The 14141-nt window shown below is 47.6% G+C and overlaps 1 protein-coding gene across 3 annotated transcripts in view; it reads left to right on the forward strand.

The window, feature by feature from the left end:
• creb3l1 (cAMP responsive element binding protein 3-like 1) overlaps nucleotides 1-14141 on the forward strand; it is a 335084-nt gene that overhangs the window by 61858 nt on the left and 259085 nt on the right. Inside the window, exon 1 of one of the 3 annotated variants that reach the window (XM_072518860.1) lies at nucleotides 5921-6000. The exons of the other annotated variants lie outside the window; for them this stretch is intronic. The gene's annotated coding sequence lies outside the window, so the exon portion shown is untranslated. Of the gene's footprint in view, nucleotides 1-5920; nucleotides 6001-14141 lie in introns of those variants that run through there. 3 annotated transcript variants of the gene reach the window in all.

The following is a 14141-nucleotide window of genomic DNA, read 5'->3' on the forward strand; positions in this document are numbered from 1 at the left end:
AACAAGAGTTCCTGCGGCGTTGCGTGGAAGAACTCAAAAAGGAGATGAAGAAGGAGCTGTTGGCCCCGATATTACAAGCGATTGAGGGGCTAAAGGAGGAGCAAAAGACCCAGGAACAGGAGCTTCGGGTCGTGAAGGCAAAGGCTGCTGAGAATGAGGACGACATACAGGGCCTGGTGGTGAAAACGGAGATGCACGAGGCACAACACAAAAGGTGTGTGGAAAGGCTGGAGGTGCTGGAGAATAATGCGAGGAGGAAGAATTTAAGGATTCTTGGTCTTCCCGAAGGTGTAGAAGGGTCGGACGTCTGGGCATATGTGAGCACGATGCTGCACTCGTTATTGGGATCGGAGGCCCCGACGGGTCCGCTGGAGGTGGAGGGAGCCTATCGAGTTATGGCACGAAGACCGAGGGCTGGAGAAATTCCTCGAGCCATAGTGGTGAGATTTCTCCGATATCATAGATTTTCATTGAATTTACGGTGCAGAAGGAGGCCATTCGGCCCATTGAGTCTGCACCGGCTCTTGGAAAGAGCACCCTACCCAAAGTCAACACCTCCACCCAACACTAAGGGCAATTTTGGACACTAAGGGCAATTTATCATGGCCAATCCACCTAACCTGCACATCTTTGGACTGTGGGAAGAAACCGGAGCACCCGGAGGAAACCCACGCACACACGGGGAGGATGTGCAGACTCCGCACAGACAGTGACCCAAGCCGGAATCGAACCTGGGACCCTGGAGCTGTGAAGCAATTGTGCTATCCACAATGCTACCGTGCTGCCCTAAAGTGGAATTAAAATCAACGAGGACGGAATTTGAACACACGTATGTAGAGCACAATGGATTAGCAGTCCATCGCCTTAACCACTCGGCCACCTCGTCCCAAAGGGTATAAGGACAGAGAGATGGTCCTCAGATGGGCAAAGAAAACTCGGATCAGTAGGTGGGAGAACGCGGTGATCCGCGTATATCAAGATTGGAGTGCGGAGGTGGCGAAGGAGGGCAAGCTTTAATCGGGCCAAGGCGGTGCTGCACAAACGGAAGATTAAATTTGGAATGCTGCAACCGGCAAGACTGTGGGTCACACATCAAAGGAAACACCACTACTTCGAAACGGCAGATGAGGCGTGGACATTTATTGTCGAGGAGAAACTGGAGTGAGCGGGCCATAAAAAGAACGTTTGGGACAAAGTGGGGGGGTGAATATGTGGGATGAAGGGGGGGAAAAGAGGGAAGAGATGACTTCCCAAGTTGTTAATCCTGCGACCCTGTAACTTTTCTCTCTTCCCCATATCGTGGAGGAGGGGGGGGGGGGAGGATGAGGAGCTGAGGGCGCCGGCCTTTTGGGGCGGGGCCAAAAGGGAAGCGCGGGCTTTGTTCTCGCGCTATGGTAATCACGGCGGGAACAGGGAAGCAGGAACAGTGTGAGCCGAGGTCACGGGGGGAAGCCGAGGTCGGCCAGAGTTTGCTGACTTCTGGGAGCAACATGGGGGGTGCAATTACGCTAGTTTGGGATCTAGCGGGGGGGGGGGGGGGTTAGCTAGGTTGCTGCTGCTGGGGAGAAGGGGGAGCTGGTATGGGGGGGGTGGTCGGGGCGGGGGGGCGCCGCTTGGGGGAGATACGGCTACGTGGGAACCGGGTGAGGAGCTGGATTGAAAAAGGAGATGGCTAGTCGTCAGGGGGGGGGGGGGGTAAAGAACCCCCCAACCCGGTTGATCACGTGGAATGTGAGAGGGCTGAATGGGCCAATTAAGAGGGCACGGGTACTCGCACACCTAAAGAAACTTAAGGCAGATGTGGTTATGCTTCAGGAGACGCATCTGAAGCTGATAAACCAGGTCAGACTACGCAAAGGATGGGTGGGGCAGGTGTTTCATTCGGGGCTAGATGCAAAAAACCGGGGGTGGCCATACTAGTGGGGAAGCGGGTAATGTTTGAGGCAAAGAATATAGTGGCGGATAGTGGGGGCAGATACGTGATGGTGAGTGGCAAATTGCAAGGGGAGGCGGTGGTATTAGTGAACGTGTATGCCCCGAACTGGGATGATGCCAACTTTATGAGGCGTATGTTAGGACGAATCCCGGACCTAGAGGTGGGGAAGTTGGTAATGGGTGGAGATTTTAATACGGTGCTGGACCCAGGGCTGGACAGATCGAGGCCCAGGACCGGAAGGAGGCCGGCTGCAGCTAGGGTGCTTAAGGAATTTATGGAGCAGATGGGAGGAGTAGACCGCTGGAGATTTAGTAGACCTAGGAGTAAGGAGTTTTCTTTTTTCTCCTATGTCCACAAAGTTTATTCACGAATAGATTTTTTTGTTTTGGGAAGGGCACTGATCCCAAAGGTGACGGGGACGGAGTACACGGCTATAGCCATTTCGGATCATGCTCCACATTGGGTGGACCTGGAGATAGGGGAAGAAAAACAACAGCGTCCATCCTGGAGAATGGACATGGGATTATTGGCAGATGAGGGGGTGTGCTTAAGGGTGAGGGGGTGTATTGAAAGGTACTTGGAACTCAATGATAATGGGGAGGTACAGGTGGGAGTGGTCTGGGAGGCGCTGAAGGCAGTGGTTAGAGGGGAGCTGATATCTATTAGGGCACATAAAGGAAAGCAGGAGGGTAGGGAAAGGGAGCGGTTGTTGAAAGACCTTCTGAGGGTGGACAGACAATATGCGGAGGCACCGGAGGAGGGACTGTACAGGGAAAGGCAAAGGCTACATGTAGAATTTGACTTGTTGACTACGGGTGATGCAGAGGCACAATGGAGGAAGGCACAGGGTGTACAGTACGAATACGGGGAGAAGGCAAGCAGGTTGCTGGCCCACCAACTGTGGAAAAGGGGAGCAGCGAGGGAGATGGGGGGGGTGAGAGATGAGGAGGGAGAGATGGAGCGGGGAGCGGAGAGAGTGAATGGAGTGTTCAAGGCATTTTACGAAAGATTATATGAAGCTCAGCCCAAGGAGAGAAGGAGAGAATGATGTGCTTTCTGGATCAGCTGGAATTTCCTAAGGTGGAGGAGCAGGAGAGGGCGGGACTGGGAGCACAGATTGAGACGGAGGAAGTGGTGAAAGGGATTGGGAGCATGCAGGCGGGGAAGGCCCCGGGACCAGACGGATTCCCAGTTGAATTCTATAGGAAATATATGGACTTGCTGGCCCCGCTACTGATGAGAACCTTTAATGAGGCGAGGGAAAGGGGGCAGCTGCCCCCCGACTATGTCAGAGGCAACGATATCGTTCCTCCTAAAGAAGGAAAAAGACCTGCTGCAATGCGGGTCCTACAGGCCCATTTCCCTCCTGAATGTGGACGCTAAGATTCTGGCCAAGGTAATGGCAATGAGGATAGAGGATTGTGTCCCGGGGGTGGTTCATGAGGACCAAACTGGGTTTGTGAAGGGGAGACAGCTGAATACAAATATACGGAGGCTGCTAGGGGTAATGATGATGCCCCCACCAGAGGGGAAGCGGAGGTAGTGGTGACGATGGATGCCGAGAAAGCATTTGATAGAGTGGAGTGGGATTATTTGTGGGAGGTGCTGAAGAGATTTGGTTTTGGGGATGGGTATATCAGGTGGGTACAGTTGCTGTATAGGGCCCCGATGGCGAGCGTGGTCACAAATGGACAGGGGTCTGACTATTTTCGGCTCCATAGAGGGACGAGGCAGGGATGTCCTCTGTCCCCGTTATTGTTTGCACTGGCGATTGAACCCCTGGCCATAGCATTGAGGGGTTCCAGGAAGTGGAGGGGAGTACTCAGGGGGGGAGAAGAACACCGGGTATCTCTGTATGCGGATGATTTGTTGCTATATGTGGCGGACCCGGCGGAGGGGATGCCAGAGATAATGCGGATACTTGGGGAGTTTGGGGATTTTTCAGGGTATAAACTGAACATGGGGAAAAGTGAGTTGTTTGTGGTGCATCCAGGGGAGCAGAGCAGAGAGACAGAGGATTTACCGTTGAGGAAGGTAACAAGGGACTTCCGGTACTTGGGGATCCAGATAGCCAAGAATTGGGGTACATTACACAGGCTTAATTTAACACGGTTGGTGGAACAGATGGAGGAGGACTTTAAGAGATGGGACATGGTGTCCCTGTCATTGGCAGGTAGGGTGCAGGCGGTTAAAATGGTGGGCCTCCCGAGATTCCTTTTTGTGTTTCAGTGCCTCCCGGTGGTGATCACGAAGGCTTTTTTCAAAAGAATCGAGAAGAGTATTATGAGTTTTGTGTGGGCTGGGAAGACCCCGAGAGTGAGGAGGGGATTCTTGCAGCGTAGTAGGGACAGGGGGGGGCTGGCACTACCGAGCCTAAGTGAGTACTACTGGGCCGCCAATGTTTCAATGGTGTGTAAGTGGATGGGAGAAGGGGAGGGAGCGGCGTGGAAGAGATTGGAGAGGGCGTCCTACAGGGGGACTAGCCCACAAGCAATGGTGACGGCGCCGTTTGCCGTTCTCATCAATGAAATACACCACAAGCCCGGTGGTGGTGGCTACATTGAAAATTTAGGGGCAGTGGAGACGGCATAGGGGAAGGACGGGAGCTTTGGTGCGGTCCCCGATAAGAAACAATCATAGGTTCGTTCCGGGGAGAATGGATGGGGGATTTGGAGCATGGCAAAGAGCTGGGGTAGTACAACTGAGAGATCTGTTTGTAGATGGGACGTTTGCGAGTCTGGGCGCGCTGACGGAAAAATATGGGGTGCCCCAAGGGAATGCATTTCGGTACATGCAATTGAGGGCTTTTGCGAGGCAACAGGTGAGGGAATTCCCGCAGCTCCCGACGCAGGAGGTGCAGGATAGAGTGATCTCAGAGACATGGGTGGGGGACGGTAAGGTGTCGGACATATACAGGGAAATGAGGGACGAGGGGCAGATCATGGTAGATGAGCTGAAAGGGAAATGGGAAGAAGAACTGGGGGAGGAGATTGAGGAGGGGCTGTGGGCTGATGCCCTACGTAGGGTAAACTCATCGTCCTCGTGTGTCAGGCTAAGCCTGATACAATTTAAGGTGTTACACAGGGCGCATATGACTGGAGCACGGCTTAGTAAATTTTCTGGGGTAGAGGATAGGTGTGCGAGATGCTCGAGAGGCCCAGCGAATCACACCCACATGTTCTGGTCATGCCCGGCACTACAGGGGTTCTGGGTGGGGGTGGCAAAGGTTCTTTCGAAGATGGTGGGGGTCCGGGCCGAACCAAGCTGGGGGTTGGCTGTATTTGGGGTTGCAGAAGAGCCGGGAGTGCAGGAGGCGAGAGAAGCTGACGTGTTTGCCTTTGCGTCCCTAGTAGCCCGGCGCAGGATATTGTTAATGTGGAAGGAAGCCAAACCCCCGGGTGTGGATACCTGAATAAACGACATGGCAGGGTTCATAAAGTTAGAACGGATTAAGTTTGTGTTAAGGGGTTCGGCTCAGGGGTTCACCAGGCGGTGGCAACCGTTCGTCGATTGCCTCACAGAAAGATAGAGGGAATGGAAAAGAAGTAGACAACAGCAGCAACCCAGGGGGGTGGGGGGTAGGAATCGAACGGACTCTCAGAGATGTTATTGTATATGTATAATATGTATAGGTATTTGCTATAGGTAATTGTATATTGGATTGTTGGATTGTATTTTTGGAGAGTATTTATTTTGGACAAGGCAGTTGCCATTCAGTTTTGTTTTTGTTTTTGTTTATATATTATTTATTTGTTTAAAACTGGCCACTGTTATTTATATTGCTTTATTGTTGTGTAAAAGAAACACTACGTACTGTTATGTTTGGCCAAAAATCTTGAATAAAATATATTTTTATAAAAAAATAATAATAAAATAAACAAAATACAATCCTCCTAATTTGAGATTTCTTCTCTTATTTCTATTAAACCATTCCCTTTATCCGCCCCCCCTACCCTATCCCATCTCCCCTCACTTTACCTGCAGGCAACAAATAGATCTAGAAATGGAGACAAGGACAGCTTCCATCTCGTCCCGTCCAGAATTCTCCATCTGAGCCACGAAGGGTAAACTTAATTTTCTCAAGTTTAAGGAAGTCCATAAGATCTCCTAACCATGTTGATATATTTGGAGGATCTTCAGATCCATCCTAATAAAATTTGTCTCCAGGCAATCAACGTGGGAAAGGCCACCACATTGGCTCTTTTCCCTTCACGAGTCCTGGTATTTCCGACACTCCAAAAATTGCTTCAAGAGGTCCCGCTAATATTTCCACCTTCACAGTTTTTGATAATGTTTTAAACACTGAGGTCCCAATCCCCACTAACGGTAGACATGGCCAGAACATGTGGATGTGGTTAGCTAGCCCTCCTTTACACCTCTCACACTTATCTCCTACTTCTGTGAAGAACCTGCTCATTCTTTCTTGTGTCATATAGGCTCTATGGGCTCTCTTGAATTGTATTCTCAGCCATTCTTAACGGGACCAATTAATGGGAGTTTGATTGAAATACCACATCATCTGTGCGTGGTAGCGATATCCAGTGATGGGTGGAGAGACTTTGAGCCTCTGCAAAAGTACTCACCATCTCTTTTAACCACTACGTTATCACTTTGGTATGGCTTTCGAAAGAGGACGAGAGAGTGCAGGAGTGGCAGGGAATGCAGGGAGGATTGGAGGATGACTTTCCATGGTTGTTATGAATGGTTGAAGATTTAATCTGCTCTCTAATTGCACTGAAATGGGAAACATATTCTGCCTGGGAATGACCAGCCAAGCAATATTCTTGGATCTTTGGTTTGCAACAGCGGGGCTGTAGCAGCTGAAGGACATCACCCTCATAATGTCTCGGCAGTGTATATACTCAGATACTGAAGCCCATCAAGATAAGGGACATCAGTTGAGGGAGAATGCAATATTTTCCACTTTTTGCACAAGTGTCAGCACCAAGCATTTTTTTCAACAAACATCAGTGGGCCATGTGTCTCGAACCTCAGACAATCAATTTGTCTGGATGCAGGCCAGTTACTGAATTTAATTAAACAACACTTTATAAATCATCACAATATGTTTGCGTGTTTATCTGTGTGAGTATTTAGGTCAAATAGAACACAGGCCAGATGCAAAGCACTCTGCTAAGCTTCCGCTGTATTGAGGGAGTGCTGGATTGTCAGGGGTGTAATCTTTCCCCATGAGATGGGGCAGCACAGTCGCACAGTGGTTAGCACTGTTGCTTCACAGCTCCAGGGTCCCAGGTTTGATTCCCGCTTGGGTCACTGTCTGTGCAGAATCTGAACGTTCTCCCCGTGTCTGCGTGGGTTTCCTCCGGGTGCTCCGGTTTCCTCCCACAAGTCCCGAAAGACGTGCTGTCAGGTGAATTGGACATTCTGAATTCTCCCTGTGTACCTGAACAGGCATCGGAATGTGGCGACTCGGGGCTTTTCACAGTAATTTCATTGCAGTGTAAATGTAAGTCTACTTGTGACAATAAAGATTATTATTAAAGATGCCTGTGTTCTCTCAGGTGAACATTAAAGATCCCGTGACACAATTTCAAAGAGAACCAGCCGGTGTCTATTTAACCCTAAACCACAATCACACATCCTGATTCTCTAGTTATTATCACATTGCTGTTTGATGGAGCTTGCTGTGACGCAAATGGATGCCACATTCTCTAGCATACAACAGTAACTACACCTTACTCGGCACTTTGGAACAGCAAAAGGTCAGGGAAGGTACTGCATAATTGTAAGTCTTTCTTCCTGTGCATCGTAAATGTAACCACACCCACCATCATGCCTGTGATATATTGACTTTCCCTTGCCAGCCATTTATTTGGTCTCTGAGTGAGATTGTTGGTGTAGGGCCAATTAACTTCACCTTATGGACAGGTTTGTGCTGAGGGCTCACAATCACAAAGACCTGGGTTGAGCCTGCACCAAAGTCTCTTTAGAAAGAGAGTGCGTGCTGAAAATGTGGATCGTTGTATGGGTAGGGCTGAGAATATGGTTACTTACAGGGCCAGGCACAAGAATGTGGAACTCACTGATACGCAGAGCAGTTGAAAAAAGAAGTTTAAACCCATTGAATGCCTACCTCAACAAGAAGGGGGGAGGCCATGCGTGGGCAGAATGTGCAGAGGAAACCAGAGTGGGAGGAGGCTCGTGAGGAGTGTAAGCTCAGAGTGGCACAGTGGTTAGCACAGCTGCCTCACCACGCCAAGGACCCAGGGTCAATTCCGGCCTTGGGGGTCTGTGTGAGTGAAGTTTGTTCTTTCTCACTGTGTCTGCATGGGCTTCCTCCAGGTGGTCCGGTTTCCTCCCAAAGTCCAAAGATATGCAGGTTAGTGGATTGGCCATGCTAAATTGCCCCTTAGTGTCCAGGAATGTGTAGGTTATGGGGCTACAGGAATTGGGCAGGGTGGGCAGGGGAGTGGATCTAGGGTAGAGTGCTCTTTCAGAGGGTCGGTGAAGACTCGATGGGATGAATGACCTTCTTCTGCACTGTCAGGATGCTAGACCAGTCGGGCCTTTTCCTGTGCTCCACTGAGAATCCTAGTATAACCGAGGCAAAGAAGAAACTTACATTCCATTGGTCTGAACTTCATTTAAAGCCAACTTCCAAATTTGAAAGGCCAGTCTCCTAATCTGTGATCCCTTTGATGTGTAGAACCTGAACCATGTGAACTGCACCACTAGGACGTGCTGCCAATACATCTATGCAAGTCAATATCCTTGCCTTTAATTCAGGAAGGAGTTGGGCACTACATCCAACCATTTTGTTTCTCTTCCACCAGTCAAGCCTAATTTATTTCCAGTTGTGGCCTTCCCATGATGACACACAACAGTTTCCTGGGTAATGCACTCCCAGCTGCATCACTCCCTAACGATCATTTTGCCTTTGATCGATAATTTAAAACAGGCGACACTGATTCAGACCCCACTTCTCCACCTCTCGCGACTTTTATTTCTTTTGAAGTCATTATTGCCCAAAGTGTAAAATTTGCCCATCTCCTCCAAGCAAATCTTACCATTTTCACTGTGGCTAACAGGGATTATTCGATCATTCTCAAAACTTGGGAACGAGAAAAAGACTCAGCAACCGAGATTGGGTGATCCCTTCGAACGAATTCAGCTCCATTTCCAGGTTTTGGTAAGAGACAAAAACGAAGAAGGTTTCCTCAAGTTCTCCTCAAGTTCATCCTGAAACACATTCTAAACTTCAAAAATGTTTAATTGGAACCTAGATTGTTGTAATGTAGGAAACCCAGCAGCCAGTTTGCACACAACAAGTTCTCATAAACAACAATGTGATAATCAGCAGGTAACCTGCTTTAATTATGCTGACGGAGGGATCATTATTGGCCAATAAATATTGGCTGGGGTAAATGCCCTGCTCATCGTTGATGCAGTGCCATCAGCTCCTTCACAAATATCTGAGAAGGCATACCTGATTTAATGTCCCATCTGAACAACAATATCGCCGACCAGTGCGGCAAGTCCTTGTTGCCGAGCTGAACTGCGAGCCAAGATTTCTATTCCCAAATTTCTGGAGTGTAACATGAACCCCCAGCAGAAGTGAGGTTGCTGCTAATTGGTCCATGGCTGATGTGATTTGAAGCAGCAAATGTCAACCTAATTGGCTGCCTACTTGCTCTTGGACTTGTAAGGTTGTGCATTCAAACCCCATCCAGCACGTCAGTGCGTGGCCTGTGATGATGCTTGCGTACTGCCGAACGGGTGCTGCATTGCTGGAGGAGTCATCCTTTGGATGAATTATTAAACAAAGGGCAAGCTACCCCACCCAGTAGTTTCTGTGGGTGTGCAAGATTTTATTTGAATATAATCATGGAGCTGCCCCAGGATCCCTGGCCAACATTCACTCCTCAACCACCAACAAAAATAGATGAACCCGTCACTCATCATATCGCTGTCAGTGTGAGGAGGTTGTGGCAGGAATGGCTGTCATATGGGTCTACATAATGAGTGACTGCACTTCAAAGAAACTCACACAGTGAAACACAAGTATTTCACTCCTCATGTCCGAAAATTACTTAGGGCCGTAATTTTACCATCAAGGCAAGCAGCCGAATGATAACATTTGCAGATTTGCAGACTTGGTGGACATGTCTCCACACAAATGTCCCCTATCTGCACTATTTTCACTCAGAATCCAATCAGGCCCACGAACCACGGAAGCTGTTCAATGTGGCTACAGACAGGCTGGTGAGAAGGCCCACCTTGGTACTCTGTGATTTGGCCCAGTGTATTAAAGGCTGCTGGGCTCTCTAACCCTCACCTTTCACCCCACCACTCACTCCCCATGCCCCCTCCATGCCACCATGCCTCTTCTATGGTCCTCCTGTATCATCCATATCCACTTACCAAATGCACTATTGAAGCAATGAGCCATATAATAACAAGGCAGAATGAGTCTTCAAATGCACTTACAAAAACACCCATATGAAAATCTGCACTAAAAAACTGTTGCTCTTATAATGTTATAAAAGTGTCAATCAGATAGTGCCATTGCAAAATCATTAACAGAAGCTATACTTCACTCATACCTCTTCATCTTGTCCAAATAAATATACAGATTTTGAAAGAAAGAGTTTAAAGAAGTAATAAATTGTTATAGCCTCATAAAGATATCAACGAATCAAAGCAAAACTCCACTTCCACCTGTGAAAACTAAACTTCTCTAAGTTAATTTATTAGTGAGTATTGGAGCTCAACAAAGCATTTGCAATGAGGTCTTCTTTGTTTTGGATCAGCAGAAACAGGTGACCAGGCACCTGTTTCTCCAGGTGAGGTTGTTGTCATGGAGATAGCATAGATAATACAGTAGGGATGGAGGATGCAAGGATCATGGAGGTGGCATTGGAGATATTGAGGGGTCACGGGACATGGAGGACTTGGAGGAAATGCACGTAAAATCTTTTAAACATACCGTTCAAAGGTTCCTAAATTTAGACTATGATTCACAATGCCTTTGAGGGGTCATGAGCTGTGTGTCCTTAAGAAGCTGGTCTGATTCCATGAAAATTGCAGTGGCAAGGGGGAATCATGAGATGCCTGCACCCATAATGGTACTGACCATGTCGGGAATGCATGGTGTGGGCACTAATGGAAATTGCAAGAATTGAGCCCCTACCTACCATTTTTAAAGGACACCAGGATCAGCCGAACTATGGGAAAATGTGGCCATTTTTGTTTCCATTTGTTTGTGATCTTTGGGGATACCAGAAAAGGCATCACACTGGGCCTTTTGGGATGTTTCTGAGAGGTGTGATCAGGTGCTACTATAAAATGTGAACTCACCCTTTGCTGCCGGACGGAACACTGGGCAAAGGTGAGGATTTATATATGAAATGGTACAAACCTAATTAGCAATTCTTTTAGAGAGCTGGCACAGGCATTATGGGCTGAATGGCCTCCTTCCGTGTTGCATGATTCTATGAACATTCGCCAACCACGTGTCCCATGGGACCTGTCGAGCAGTTCATTTGTGTGATGCTAGCGGCTGATTCTAATTAAACAACACTTTCTAAATCATGAAAATATGTTTGTGCATGAACCCATATGCATATGAAAGATTGCTTCAAGGTGATTTCGACAAGATGAATGAATGGGCAAATACATGGCAGATGCAATATAATGTGGATAAATGTGAAGTTATTTAAACAGTGATAGATTGGGAAATGTTCATGTAAAAAGGGAACTGGGTGTCCTTGTACACCACTCGTTGAAAGCAGGCATGCTGGTGAAGCAAGCAGCTATGAAGGCAAATGGTATGTTGGCCTTCATTTCAAGAGGACTTGAGTGCAGGAGCAAGAATGGCTTACTGCAGCTGTACAGGGCCTTGGTGAGACCGGACCTAGAATATTGTGTGCAGTTTTGGTCTCCTTATCTAAGAAAATATATACTTGTCATAGAGGGAGTGCAGTGAAGGTTCACCAAACTGATACCTGGGATGGCAGGATTGTCGTATGAGGAGAGATCAGATCGACTGGGCCTGTATTCACTGGCGTTTAGAAGAATGAGAGGGGATATCATTGAAATATATAAAACTCTGACAGGGCTGGACAGACTGGTTGCAGGGATGTTGTTTCCTCTGGCTGGGTGGTATACAACAAGAGGTCACAGACTCAGGATGCTGCATAGGGCATTTAGGACTGAGATGAGGAGAAACTTCTTCACTCAGAGGGTGGTGAACCTGTGGAATTCCCCACCACAGAAGACTGTGAAGTCCAAATCACTGAATATATTTCAGAGGAAAATAGATAGATTTCTAGACTCTAAAAGCATCAAGGGATATGGGGAAAGTCCTGGAATATGGAGTTGAGATAGAGGAAGAGCCATGATCGTATTGAATGGCTGACCAGGCTCGAAGGGCCAAATGACCTGAATCTGCTCCTATTTTCTATGTTGCTACAGATATACATGATCATACGTTTTCACATGTGGCTGTACATATGTATGATCGTTCACATCTGTTAATGTTTGATGTATGTTTATGGACTAGAAATTCAGTTATGCATATCAGATAGGATAAGTGCACTCCTATGATTCGGAAGTGCGTTGCCTGCAATATTGGCAGAGGTATGTTCCGTCTCCTGGAGGCAAAATCACTTAAGCTGTACCTCCTCAGGACCTGTGAGATCAATCAGAGAGTGCAGGCAGCGAACAGCATTAGCTGAAGAACAATTGCTGTCCTGTGTGCAACATGAGAGCCAAAATTGCATATTAAAAGGGGCTGAAACAGGTAATTTCTTCAGCCATTGGTAGGCTCCCTTCGTGAGTTGCAAAACGTGAGGCAATGGTTGGGGCAGAGTGACCAACCATCCCTATTTTACGGAGTTGTCCTTTGATTGAGTCCACTGTCCTGTGTCCCGGGCTACATGCATCCAGGTCGCTTTTCCCCCCATAATTCGGACCTTTAACTTGCATGGTACCCAATCTATTCCCATTTTCCTACTCTCACAGTCCCCCTCCCACACCCACCCAATCGTAATCGACCGCCATGCCAAAGTGACCCTTAATTTTCTCCATGAGAGTTAGTTACCCTGGGTTGGGGTTACAGGTGCATTTTGAGTTTGTTACCGTACAGTTACACCAATTCCGACAGGTTAACGTAGTCCGCCCTGTCTGTACGTGTGCGCGTGTTTATAAATTACTTGAGCAAGCCTTATCTTGACTCAGTCAAACATTAATTGCTAAGATACACCTATTACAGCAGTGACTGGCCCCATGGCAACTGCTGGCCTGTAGGCTATCTCTGACTGTGACAAACTATTTAATTTCACCTGTGTGGACTCAAGTCTGTCTCTGATTTTAGCCTCTGGTAAAAGCCTATTGCAGAGCTCCTTGTGCATTATATCAGCACAATGTTTAAGACAATAAAGGCATTTATTGTGCTGTGTAGCCAAATAACAGAACATTGTCCTCTGTGTGAATGCCTCTCCTACTTTGGCATTCCACCTTGGACCTGCTTTTAATCAGGTTTTTTAATATAGAGTGTTAAAACCTATAAATCTCGAAGAGACTTTTGCAAATTTTAATGGTGAACAGTCAATTCACTCATTTGATATTTCAATATTGTTATTTTAGTAGAAGCACAAATCTGTTTAATTTAGTTTAAATGTAAAAGTCCTGTTTTCCTGTCATCCCTATGCACCCTGACTTACGTGATAACCCAAATTTAAAGTTATCAGCCTTGTTTTTAAATCTCCATGTCCTTATCCCCTCCCCATCTCTGTAACCCACTGCAGCTCTACAAACTTCAGGATTTCTGTGCTCCTCCACTCTAGCCCACTTCAAGTCCAATTTTAATCACTGAAGCACTGCAGCCGAGCCTTCATTCAATTGCCTGAATAAGCTCTGGAATTCCGTCCCTCAATCTCACCACATCTCTGGCTCTCTCTGCTCCTTAAAACATCCCTTTGACCAAGTTTTGATCATCTGCCCTAATATCTCCTTATGTGGCTCGGTGAGAAATTCTGTCTTCTGTGACGTACATTGATAGCGTTTAACTATGTTTATGGTCCAGGTTCCTCTTCCTTTTAGATCCATACCAATCTACATCCCCAAGGAAACCTGATCATAGCATTTGTGTGCGGTGGTGGTGGTGGTGGTGGTGGTGAGGGTGGGGGTGGGGGTGGGGGGGGGGCCCTAGGATCCCTTAGAAGGTCCTGGAGAGAGCGAGAAC

The sequence above is a fragment of the Scyliorhinus torazame genome, chromosome 10 (genome assembly GCF_047496885.1).
Source record: "Scyliorhinus torazame isolate Kashiwa2021f chromosome 10, sScyTor2.1, whole genome shotgun sequence".
NCBI classification, from domain to species: domain Eukaryota; kingdom Metazoa; phylum Chordata; class Chondrichthyes; order Carcharhiniformes; family Scyliorhinidae; genus Scyliorhinus; species Scyliorhinus torazame.